Source organism: Pseudoliparis swirei, chromosome 10 (assembly GCF_029220125.1).
Source record: "Pseudoliparis swirei isolate HS2019 ecotype Mariana Trench chromosome 10, NWPU_hadal_v1, whole genome shotgun sequence".
NCBI classification, from domain to species: domain Eukaryota; kingdom Metazoa; phylum Chordata; class Actinopteri; order Perciformes; family Liparidae; genus Pseudoliparis; species Pseudoliparis swirei.
In genome coordinates, this window is record NC_079397.1 from 8633787 (window position 1) to 8645917 (window position 12131).

At 43.3% G+C, this 12131-nt stretch overlaps 1 protein-coding gene across 4 annotated transcripts in view; it reads left to right on the plus strand.

Annotated features, from left to right (window-relative positions):
- The window catches only part of net1 (neuroepithelial cell transforming 1), a 79468-nt gene that overhangs the window by 10134 nt on the left and 57203 nt on the right, over positions 1-12131 (plus strand). For all 4 annotated transcript variants that reach the window (XM_056424368.1, XM_056424369.1, XM_056424371.1 and 1 more), the window contains exon 2: positions 3833-3946. The gene's annotated coding sequence lies outside the window, so the exon portion shown is untranslated. The remainder of the gene's footprint in view (positions 1-3832; positions 3947-12131) is intronic.

A 12131-nucleotide genomic window follows, 5' to 3' on the forward strand; every position in this document is an offset into this window, starting at 1 on the left:
CCCGTTCCCTTTGAAGTCCACCGTATCCTAGTTTCAGTCACAGTCACTCCCGTCCACGCTCCAGGTGAGCAGAGGTGAGTGAGGACGTCGACTCTATCAAGTCCTCTGAGTAGCTGGAGGAAATGTTACTTACAGAGAAGTTTTAATGCGCCATTTTGATTGTAGTGACAGTGGTATTGGGTAGACCTGTGTGTGTGTGTGTATGTGTGTATGTGTGTGTGTGTGTGTGTGAGAGTGTGTGTGTACACTACCGTTCAAAGGTTTAGGGTCACCCAGATAATTTTGTGTTTTCCATGAAAACTCACACTTTTATTTAAAATGAGTTTCAAAATGAATAGAACATATAGTCAAGACATTGACATGGTTAGAAATAATTAATTTGATTTTAAATCTTAATTTTGTTCTTCAAACTTGTCGCTTAAAGGAAGGCCAGCTTTATCGCTTCTCTCACCAGTAAAACTGTTTTCAACTGTGCTCACATAAACTCCGTTAGTCTTCTAAGGCGATAACACAATGTACCTTTAGAACACTGGAGATGGGCCTCTACACACCTATGTAGACATTCAATTAAAAAACAGAGAATAGTCATTTACCACATTAACAATGTATAGAGTGTATTTATGATTAATTTAATGTTATTTTCATTAAAAAAAACAGTGCTTTGAAAAATAAGGACATTTCTAAGTGACCCCAAACTTTTGACCGGTAGTGTATGTGAGTATGTGTATATGTCTATGTGTGCGTGTGTGTGTATGTGGATTTAGTGGGGATTATTACCTTCGCATTGAAAATGCCGGAAGGTTATGTTTTGATCGCCGTGTATTTATTTATATATTTATTTATTTGTATGCGTGTTATTCGCAAAACTCAAAAAGTATTGAACCGAATCGCATGAAATTTGGTGGGATGATTGTTTATTATCCGGGGACCAGTTGATGAGATTTTGGGATCGATCGGGTCAAAGGTCATGAACAGGTCAAAATCTTTCGCAGAACTCAAAAAGTATTGAACCGAATCGCATGAAATTTGGTGGGATGATTGTTTATTATCCGGGGACCAGTTGATTAGATTTTGGGATTGATCGGGTTACCATAGCACGATACATTTTTGTCCAATTGGCATGCCAAAATGTTCATAATTCAATGCCCAATCTTGTGATATGCGAAGGTATGCGCTCTACCGAGTGCCCATTCTAGTTACAAATGTAGGTGTGGCTACGAAATGCTGTGTGAGTACACCCCCCCCCCCCCCACACACACACACACACACTCGTCTTTAGTGATGTTATCTTGCGTCTTGTCCTGTACAATCTAAACAGTCATCTGTGGAGGAACAAAGCCTGAAGCTGGACAGACGACCTCTGTAACGCACGAGGTCGAGCATCGCCGCCGTGCACACACACGGGAACAGAGTCGAAGTTAAAGTGAAATGAGCGTCTTCTCTACTTTGCACACTTCATCAATGCCACACCTCCTTGTGTTTAGACAGAACACACTGCTGTTCATTTGGCAAAACTTCCATTTCCATGGCTGTTGTTCAATTTGGAATCAAGGCTTAAGCAATATAAGGGCCACAGGTGACCTCCTGATTTGAAGAAGAATGGATGAAAACATGGAAGGTAGAGGAGACCAGAGAGGCAGAGGAGTATTTTTGTTGTTCTTTTTTATTTACACTTTTCTTTCTTTTTTTGTTGACTGTAATGGTCTATTTTCTATTGTTTGTTCTGTGAAAAAATTAGAAAAAAGAAAGAAACATTTTTGTTTTATTGTTTTATATTTTGAGTTAAAACATTATACATTTACAATATGCAACTTTGCTTTCAAAACAGTGTTATGTCACCTCAAAAGGGTATTTTGTTTTCAAATGACAAACACAGCCCATTATATGAGTAGACATTCTGAGCATCGATTGAACACTGATGTGCTCAATGGAAAACACTATGAAATGGGAAAACACCAGTATGAAGGCCTTATCAGGAGCATTATGCCTTTTCATGTCTAGTGTTACTGTACGCTTTCTCCTTTTGTAAAATATTGTAAATGTATAATGTTTTAACTCAATATAAAACACACAAATATACAACAAAAATGTTTCTTTCTTTTTTCTAATTTTTTCACAGAACAAACAATAGAAAATAGACCAATACAGTCAACAAAAAAGAAAAGAAAAGTGTAAATAAAAAAGGACCAACAAAATACTCCTCTGCCTCTGGTCTCCTCTACCTTCCATGTTTTCATCCATTCTTCTTCAAATCAGGAGGTCACCTGTGGCCCTTATATTGTTTGATTTCAAATTGCACAACAGCCGTGGAAATGGAAGTTTTGCCAATTGAATAGCAGTGTGTTCTGTCTGGACACAAGGAGGTTTTGGCATTGATGAAGTGTGCAAAGTAGAGAGGATGGTGTTTAGTGTTTAGAAGAAAGTGTGGTTAACAATTGAAATCTGTGTCTAAAGCAGATAATTGTGCTTATAGTTTAGCAGAATTGGTTTAGGGAGTTGGCACATGAGTTACAGGTTGTGGTCATTGTGTTCTAAGTCCCAGTTTTTGTGTGTAATCAATCGAGAAAAACTGTAAACTTTTCTTTCTTTTTTTGTTGACTGTTGTGGTCTATTTTATATTGTTTATTCTGTGAAACAATTATAAAAAAGAAAGAAACATTTTTGTTGTATATTTGTGTGTTGTTTTATATTTTGAGTTAAAACACTATACATTTACAATATTTTACAACAGGAGAAAGCGTACAGTACCACTGGACATGAAAAGCATAATGCTCCTGATGAGGCCTTCATACTGGTGTTTTCCCATTTCATCGTCGTGTTTCCCATTGAGCACATCAGTGTTCAATCGATGCTCAGAATGTCGACTCATATAATGGGCTGTGTTTGTCATTTGAAAACAAAATACCCTTCTGAGGTAACATAACACTGTTCTGAAAGCAAAGTTGCATTTTGCAGGAGATATAAAGGGTTTTGCATTTTGTGTGAGTGGTTTTGGGATTTGTGTTTAGAGTTTTGAGAAAACGAGGCTGCTTTCAAAAAATGTGTTTAAGCAATCGAGAAAAACTGTAATATAAACTCGATAGTCCCCATTCACACCTGCACAGACGGCAAGTACACGTACTTCAATGCAACACACGCAGGCGTCACCGTGTATGGGAGGGGAGAGTCCACTACCCATCATGCATCAGTCCTCTAAACGTCTCATTGGATGTAACGAGCCATGACAAACAAACACTTTTTTTATTTAATAAAAAGTGTAACATGTTACGTGAACATTGTTCCCATCTAGTGCAAATCAAACAGACTGCAGCGAGGTAAACGGAAGTCACACACACACACACACACACACATACATGGAAGTCATCGCCTCTAATGGCATTAGGCCCTCGGCAGGGGAGACTAAGTGACCTCGCTCATTACATATTCATGTGGGAAGAAACACCAGCAATAAATGCTCAATTAAGATGCCTGTGTGTGTGCATGCGTTGTGTTTGTGCGTGCGTGTTTGAGTTTGTGTGCGTGTTTGTGTTTGAGTGTGTGTGCGTCTCTGTATGTGTGTGTGTTTGTGCGTGTGTGTGTTTGAGTGTGTGTGCGTGTGTGTGTTTGAGTGTGTGTATTTGTGCGTGTATGTATGTGCGAGTGTGTGTTTTGAGTGTGTGTGTTTGAGTGTGTTTGTGTGTGTGTGTGTGTGTGCGCGTTTATGTGCGTGTGTGTGTTTTGAGTGTGTGTAAGTAAGCATAAAATATGACTGGAGAAACTAATGACTTTTGGAGTTCAGCTCCATCGTTCTGGTCGTTCTGGTCTTCATTCGTGTTTCACTTCCTCTTCGCAGAGCGGACGAGGTGACTGTGACCTGTGACCTGTGAGCTGTGAGCTGCTCCCAGGACCATGTGACCTGAGTCATGGTGACCAACAGTGACAACAAAATAGAGAAGAAGTCAAATGGGTACATCCACACATCCCTTATCTTGATCTCTGTCTCCTGATCTCTGCCACTCGATTGGCTCTCTGAATCGGCCTCCTGTCCTCCTGGCAGCCTCCGATTGGCTCGGATCCACCGGTTCTCTCGGAGACTCAGTCCAGTCAGTGAGGCAAAAAGCACTGCCTCTTAAGGCATGTTTCCATAGCAACCGCACAGGGGGGGGGGGGGGGGGGTGTCAGGCGTAAGAGCCTTTTCCTAATAAAATGATTTTATTGTCTCTCTGGCCATTTTCTCCTGTGTGAAATGCAAACATGTCTGAAAGCGATAGAGGGAGAGAAGGGAAGGAGACAGGAGAGGAGGCAAGAGAGAGGGAAAGGATGCAGGAGAGAGGGAGGAGAGGAGGCAGGAGAGAGGGAAAGGAGAGAGGAGAGAGGGAGGAGGTGCGGCAGGAGAGAAGGAAAGGAGAGAGGGAGCAGACAAGGCAGGAGAGAGGGAGGAGAGGAGGCAGCACAGAGGGAAAGGAGGCAGCAGAGAGGGAGGAGATTGGGGAGAACAGGTGGCAGGTGATATGGAGAAGAGGATGGAGGAGATAGGCAGGAGAGGAGACAGGATAGAGGGAAAGGAGGTAGGCGAGAGGGAGGAGAGGAGACAGGATAGAGGGAAAGGATGCAGGCGAGAGGGAGGGAGGAGACGAGGGAGGACAGGAGGCAGGAGAGAAGGAGGAGAGAAGGAGGAGAGGAGGGAGGAGAGAGGCATGATAGGCGTGTTTGAAGGGAGGGAGAGTTTATTAGCACTCTCCTTTCTCTTTCTACACATGTTGCATTCACTGTCCTCTGGCTTTATGAGCGTTGCTCGGTCCTTGACCCCGCGGTGCACAGACATCGTGTGCATGCTAAGTGACAGTGAAACGTACACGCTGCGTTCCACTCGTGATACGGCCCACTGCCTGGCATCAGCAGTACAGTTTAAGGCCACTAGGGGGCAGCGGAAACAGGTAGTGAGAACAAGCTTTTTATGTTGACATACAGAACGTGTTCCAGGGGTTATGGAGCAACATTGGTATTCATTTGGTTAAGTCCAAGGTTCTCTCTCTTTTATATTAGTTTTGGTTTCCACCAACTCCTGTGGGAACTATCTTGTATATTTAAGTCGAAAATGCTCCACGATTATCGGTAGCTGCACAAAAAAAAAAAAGTTCTTATATGGTTCTTTAAAAGGCTTTGTGGTTTTACGAAGAACCATCAGCTACTGAAGAACCATTTTGGAAATGGTGCCTTAAAGAACCATTTTTTGAAGGTTCTTTGAGAGACCCTTATAGATTATTTGAAGAACTATTTAAGGAAATGGTTCTTTAAAGAATCCGTGTTTGAAAGGTTCTTCTTGGAACCAAAAATTATTCTCCGATGGCATCACTCTGATGAACCATTTTTGTTTCCAGATGGCACCTTAATTGTTCTGTGTGTCTTTGCTACGTTCAGTTGTTTGGTGCTGGTTAGGTAGGGTTATCTTTTATCAATAAGTTAAGGCCTCCTGCACACAAAAAGAAATGATGCACATATTGCGACAACTGCAAAAATGTTTTAATGATCTAATTGTTGTGTTATCAATGATATCAATGATCTTCTGCTGGTCCGCTTCTCAATCTACTCAAATTCACTCAAAGGATTTAGCTAACAGTACACACCGAAAAATAATGGTTCTTAAATGGTCCTTTAAAAGACGTTGTGGTTCTACGAAGAACCATTTTAAATATCGGAAGGTTCTATATACCTGTCATATGGTTCTTCGGGGGATGTTAAAGGGTTCTCCAGTCAGTCGGGAATGGTATACATTTATTTATATACATTTATTTTGTATTATATAAACTTAAACTATTGTTAATGTTCCCTCTGGTAAACGGTGACATATTGTATATATCTAAGGCTTTTATTTTGAAAGGTAAGATTGATAGGAGTGGATCTCGTCCGCAGTGACGTTGTCACGGTTTAAAAGGAGTAATAAAGTTTTTAATCTTCAGTCGAGTAGATGTTTGATCTCAGTGCAAAATAATATCAATATTATCAATCATAGACTCCTTCTGGGAGGAGACTTGTATTTCTTCAGGTGATTGACAGGAAGTAGAGCGTTACGCAATGCAGCACTGATATGAAACCACTCAACTGAGGTGTGGCGGGATGATGAGAAAACAAAAAAAAAGCATCGCACGCCGTTGATCTTCACGCCGGTTGGAAATTGTTTTTGCCCACGCGATCTGCCAAGTCTCTCGCTTAGGATGGATTCTCTTCTCGGAGAAGTTCTGTGAAGATGGAGCCGTTCTGGATGACTGAGATGGTCCAGTGATAAGGTCCAGGGATCAGGTCCAGGGATCAGGTCCTGGAATCAGATCCTGGGATCAGGTCCTGGGATCAGGTCCTGGGATCAGGTCCTGGGATCAGGTCCTGGGATCAGGTCCTGGGATCAGGTCCTGGGATCAGGTCCAGGGCACTAAAACCACTTCAGGATACTTTATGTATATTGCTGCAATATCAATTTGACTTGCTTTTAGAGTTCAATTCAATTAAGTTTATTTTGTATAGCCTATTATCACAAATTACAAATTTGCCTCGGAGGGCGGGGGGGGGGGGGAATAAACAACACGAAAATGCTAAATACTCGCCTTCAAATATAATATATATATATATATTCTTAAGAACGTTCCCATATACCAATATTTCCACAGCACAAACATTAATAAATCACATGTATATATATATATATACATGTGATTTATATATATGTATACATGTGATTATAATATATATATATATACATGTGATTATATATATATACATGTGATTTTATATATATACATACATGTGATTATATATCTATACATACATGTGATTATAATATATATATATATATACATGTGGTTATATGTTATATATATATATGTAATTATATATATATACATGTGATTATATATATATATACACGTGTGATTTATTAACGCGTGTGCTGTGGAAATGTTGGCCTGTGGGAACATTCCTAAGTAACTTCCTCTGACTCGATAACAGCAGTCCACACAGGGCGTCACATGGGGTGTCACACAGGGCGTCGCATGAGGTGTCACACAGGGGACGGTTTTGGGTAAGGGACTTATTCATTTGACAGGAAGTAGATTTTTTCTCTCAAACTATGTTCTGCTTATGAATAATTGGTTTCTGAATAAGCTGTCGGTGACTCATGTAAGGCCTCCTGCAGGTGGTGTGTATGTGTGTGTATCTGTGTGTGTGTGTCTGTATGTGTGTTTGTGTGTCTGTGTATGTGTGTGTGTGTGTGTGTTGAGTCATATCAGAGTTCTCTTGGACTTAACTCCTCATGAATGGCGGACCTGCATGAGGCCTTTTTTAAAGTCAAATCTCCAGGCAGGAGAAACTCTTCACAAATTGCTTTTCTATAAACAAATTGTGTCCCATCTGCGTGTGATAATGGACGAATGTATGCAACAGTAGAAAGAAAAAGGGATGAAGAGGCGGTGGCTAACGCCTGGAGAGCTGATCAGCTGTGAAACCACCAGACCACTTCCTGTCAGCTCATCTCTTCTACAACATCCCACTTCCTGTGTGAGCGTTCCGAGGAACCAGACCTGCCGCGAGTCATGAAGGGACCCAGATGTGACCCCAGATGTGACCCCAGCTCTGACGTGGACCAGGTCGGTTACGACGGGTGTTGCTCAGACACGACGCTCAGCCTCCGAGGACCGTTGATCAGCATAGCGACGATGTTCTGCTCCTTTTCAAGACAGCAGCATGGATAGAAAACAAAGGGACCCCCATTTCTCATGGCCATCATTTTTATTTAAGTGAAATTTAATGAAATTTAAAGGGCATTGCATCCCCCTTTTAGTTTGAAAACCTAGTGTGCAGAGCTGCCAACTTTTCAAAAAACCTTGGAGTGAGATTTTGTCGGGGGTGACCAAAATGTTGCCGCGCACGCAGGCACACACGTTGGTGGCTCAAATATCAGGAAATTTGAATGAATGTGGCGTTGTACCAATGTTGTCCCCATGTTGTACCCATGTTGTACCCTGCATTCTGGCCTGGCAAAGGTCTTTTACGAGGCATCTTTGCTACCTTAAATAATTAAAATGTTTTTTAATAACTCTACTCTCATTTACAAAAACATGACAAATTCTATTGCACAAATGTCCTGTCTTTATGTTAAATTCTTTATAATACATCTTACTTGTTCAAAGAGCTGTTTTGAAAATCTTTGAGAGGGTCCTTTTCCTAGGATTGCAAATAAAGTGATAAATGCTATGTGGGCAGCCTTAACAAACAATGCTCTGATGTGTTGAGCATGCAGTCTACCAAGAGGTTAACAAGGTGCTCTCCTGCTGCTTGTTATGACAGCTGAGTTTACATCACCACACAAAATCACACGAATAAACACAACACATTATTTCAAGATTTAAAGTTTAAGAGAGTGAGAACTTAATTGAACCACATGTCATTAACAGGGCTCTTAAGTTTTGAAGACAGGCAAGAGTGACATATCTATCCAGGATGCTTTATTTTTATTGGTTGCTGGATTAAATCTTACCCAGATACAACAGATACGTTTTTTTTTTGATTGGCTGATAAGTGGGACCTCACAGCAGAACTCCAGGGGAGCGCTTGATTCCTCCACGGTGAGGGCAGCGCGGCCAGCTCATGTTTGCGTGCTGCGGCACATTAAAACATTAAATAGCCGAGTTTTTTCAGCGTGAGAAATACGACGTGTGGCGGGAGTGCGTGACGTAAGACCGAAATGCGTGACTGTCACGCTCAATGCGTGACTGTCACGCTCAATGCGTGACACGGGAGCCCTGCATTAACACACCGTAGTCTCTGCTCGTTGTGTCTGTTTGAAAATCTTCTTCTGTTGCTAACTTCGGGACTCTTTGGGGTAAATAGGATGTCTATGCAGCGGATAGGTTTATAGATGCGCTCCTTAGCGCCATCTATCGTCGCAGAGTTTGAAAAGAAACCAACGCGCCTCGGCCCAAAATCAGAATTTCTTTTGCCGTGAGATATTGGTTGTGTGGCGTGAGCATGGACGGATTAAGAAACCACGGGCCCCTGGGCCTGGACGTGTCAAGGGCCCCCCCCCCCCACACCCGAAAAAAAAAAAAAAAAAAAAGTGTAAAAAAAACTAAAAATAAAAATGTAAATATACTTTTTTTTTTAAACATCGCTAACAAAACAGTCCGTATGGAACAACGATACCGGAGCTGAGCAGACAACATAACGCGAATTATATGACCATGACATGAATGACTTAAGCCTAGCATATACCGGCTATGGCGCATCGTGTCATATCATCATATCAATACAAAGTTAATAACAGCGACGTCACGCGCGGAGGCTCAGGCCCAGGGGCCCCCTGAGCTCATGGGCCCCCTGAGCTCATGGGCCCCCTGAGCTCATGGGCCCCTGAGCTCATGGGCCCCCTGAGCTCACGGGCCCCTGGTGCCGGTAGGCTCGTTCGGTAATCCATCCCTCAGTAGGACTATTGGGGCCTTGTTACTGACATGAATGACTTAAGCCTAGCATATACCGGCTACGGCGCATCGTGTCATATCATCATATTCATATCAATACAATGTTAATCACAGCGACGTCACGCGAGGAGGCTCAGGCCCAGGGGCCCCCTGAGCTCATGGGCCCCTGAGCTCATGGGCCCCTGGGCCTGGGCCCGGTAGGCCCGTTGGTTAATCCATCCCTGGGCGTGAGAGCGTGTGAAAACATGCAAAAGCGTGTGTCACACGGCGGATCCGTGAGAGTTGGCAGCTCTGAGTGTGTGTAGCTACTTCAGGGCCTGCACCTCAATCGGTTTTGCATATTTAGCACTTATAACAACTATAAATGTGCTGCTACTTCACTTCACTGCTGACCTTTGACCTTTTCTGTCCTGCCAGGTCGCATTGATTCATTGTAGTTAATTAATATAATACTGGAAAATGTACTACGATGTTAGCTTGCAGCTAACGTAGCAGCTAACAGCGCAAACAGGGAAAAGTGCTGACAGCTGACCGCGTTAACCTGAAGGGTGCTTCAGAGCACACTGGTCACGTGCACTAAAAGGCTGTGTGGCCTCTGTAACTAAGCAAGCATTCACACACATCGACCCCTCTGATTGGAGGAGGACCCGCTCTAGTCCTGCCGTCCTCATTGGCTCCTGTAGCAGACGGTCGCTGCACCGTCCTCCTGCAGGAACCACGAGTTGGGCAACATGATTGACAGCTCCCAGATGGATCCGCCCCGCCTGCTGCCTATTGGTTTTGGAGTTTTCAGGGTTTTTGGAGGTTTTGGGGTTTTTGGGTTTTTTGGAGTTTTTTTTTTTTTTGGTGGTTTCAAGGATTTGGGAGGTTTTGGGGGTTTGGCAGATTTCATGGATTTTAGAGGTTTGGGTTTTTTGGAGGTCTCGGGGGGTTTTGGAGGTTTCGGGGGTTTTGGAGGCTGCTCTCAGCAGTTGCTCAGAGAAGAAGAAAAAAAAGCTACAACTGCGTTTGGGAACTTTTCCTCCACCTCAAGTTCAGACCGTGCTGATGAGGTCGACTGGTCGTCTTCACTTTGTGGGGTTCGTAATGAAGTCAGTCAGCCGGACCATCTGTGTACGAGGGTCAGACCATGACCTCTGACCTCCTGGCATCCTCTTCCTCTACCTTGTTGCCTTGATTCATCCAGACAGCTCAGTGAACGCCACACTTCTGAGAAACACACGCACACAACACACACACACACACACACACACACACGCACACGCTCACTTGGATCCCCCTGTGCTCGCGGTCTGTGGGTGGGACCGCCACCTGTGAGTCGTGTTCCTCTCTTCATTCATGAACGCACACGGCAGAGAGTATGATGTCAAAAGCAGCGAGGAGCAGAGATACAAAAAACACAGAGCAGAGGATCTGGGGGGAAAACACGGATAACATCACAGGGTGATTCCCACTGCATGCTGGGTATAATAACACAGCCGGCCCGTGAGTACTGGCGAGCTTGTTTCAGGCTGTTATGTAGAGATCAAAGTGTCTCGTCAGCTGGTGGACTGTGTTGTTCTGCCCCTCTCAGGCTGGTGGAGAGATGGAGGGGGCGGGGCTTACGGGGACAATGTGCACACGTGTGTTTGGAGCAAGCGGCCTCATAGTTTGCTGAAGCGGCAGTTTCGTACTGTTTTAGATGTGTGTAGTAATGATCCCAAGAGCGCCGCTGATGGATCAAAGGTGCCGTATATATAAAAAGGAAGTTTATTTGACTTATGAGCAACATTGTCCTGCAGATTACATCATACGCTTCAGAATGCTTCTGAACTTTTTCAAAAGCTGCAACATGAAGGAAGTTGCCGTGTGGGTTTTCTTTCACATTGTACGTGTTGCCCGGGCTATAATTATGCATCTCTCTTATGCTCTTGTACCTGCGTGCGTTCATCACGCCTGAGAGCATTTGCTGATATTTCAAACGTTGCATGATTAGTTGAACTGGACACAGGGGCAGTTGAGCAGCTACCAGGGATATGTTTCCTGTCTTACTTATGTTTAAGGATTAAAAAGTATAGGCCGGGCCACGGAAGGATCAACATCATCTCAATCCAAAGAACTCTTGAGTGAACTACAGACGGTTGGACTTGTTAGTCATGCCACACATGTCACAGAAGAGTGTCAGATTATGAATCCAATTCATAATGCTTTTACATATACTATATTTAAGTAAGTAAAGACCCCCGTGTGGAGTCCAGAACCACGGGACGAGTAAAGCTGTGATTTAGGGTGAGGGACTGGAGGATGAAGTGAGTCTCTAGTAGTTTAGTGTCAAACATCCACAAGCAGCCGGCCATAAGAGAACCAATGAGACTTCAGGGTTCATCTGTGATGTCATCACCATGTAGTCATCCAGTAGCCCTTTTAGGCATCCACGAGCCGCAGAGCGATGAGACGGAGAGGGACAACCGGGGTCAGGGTCTGGTCCAGGATCCGCTTCTTTAAACTTGAAGCTGGATTCTAGGAATACGTGTCTGGGTCTGATGCTCGTGCTGCGGGTCCATGTGTCTCTTGCCTCTTGGTTGTCTTTGGACCATATTCGGAGAGAAAAAAAGTAATCATTCTTATGCGATTTATTTTTCTGATATCAATATTATTATTTATCAGACTTTGAACTTAGGACAATTATATTTTCATTTGATTTTA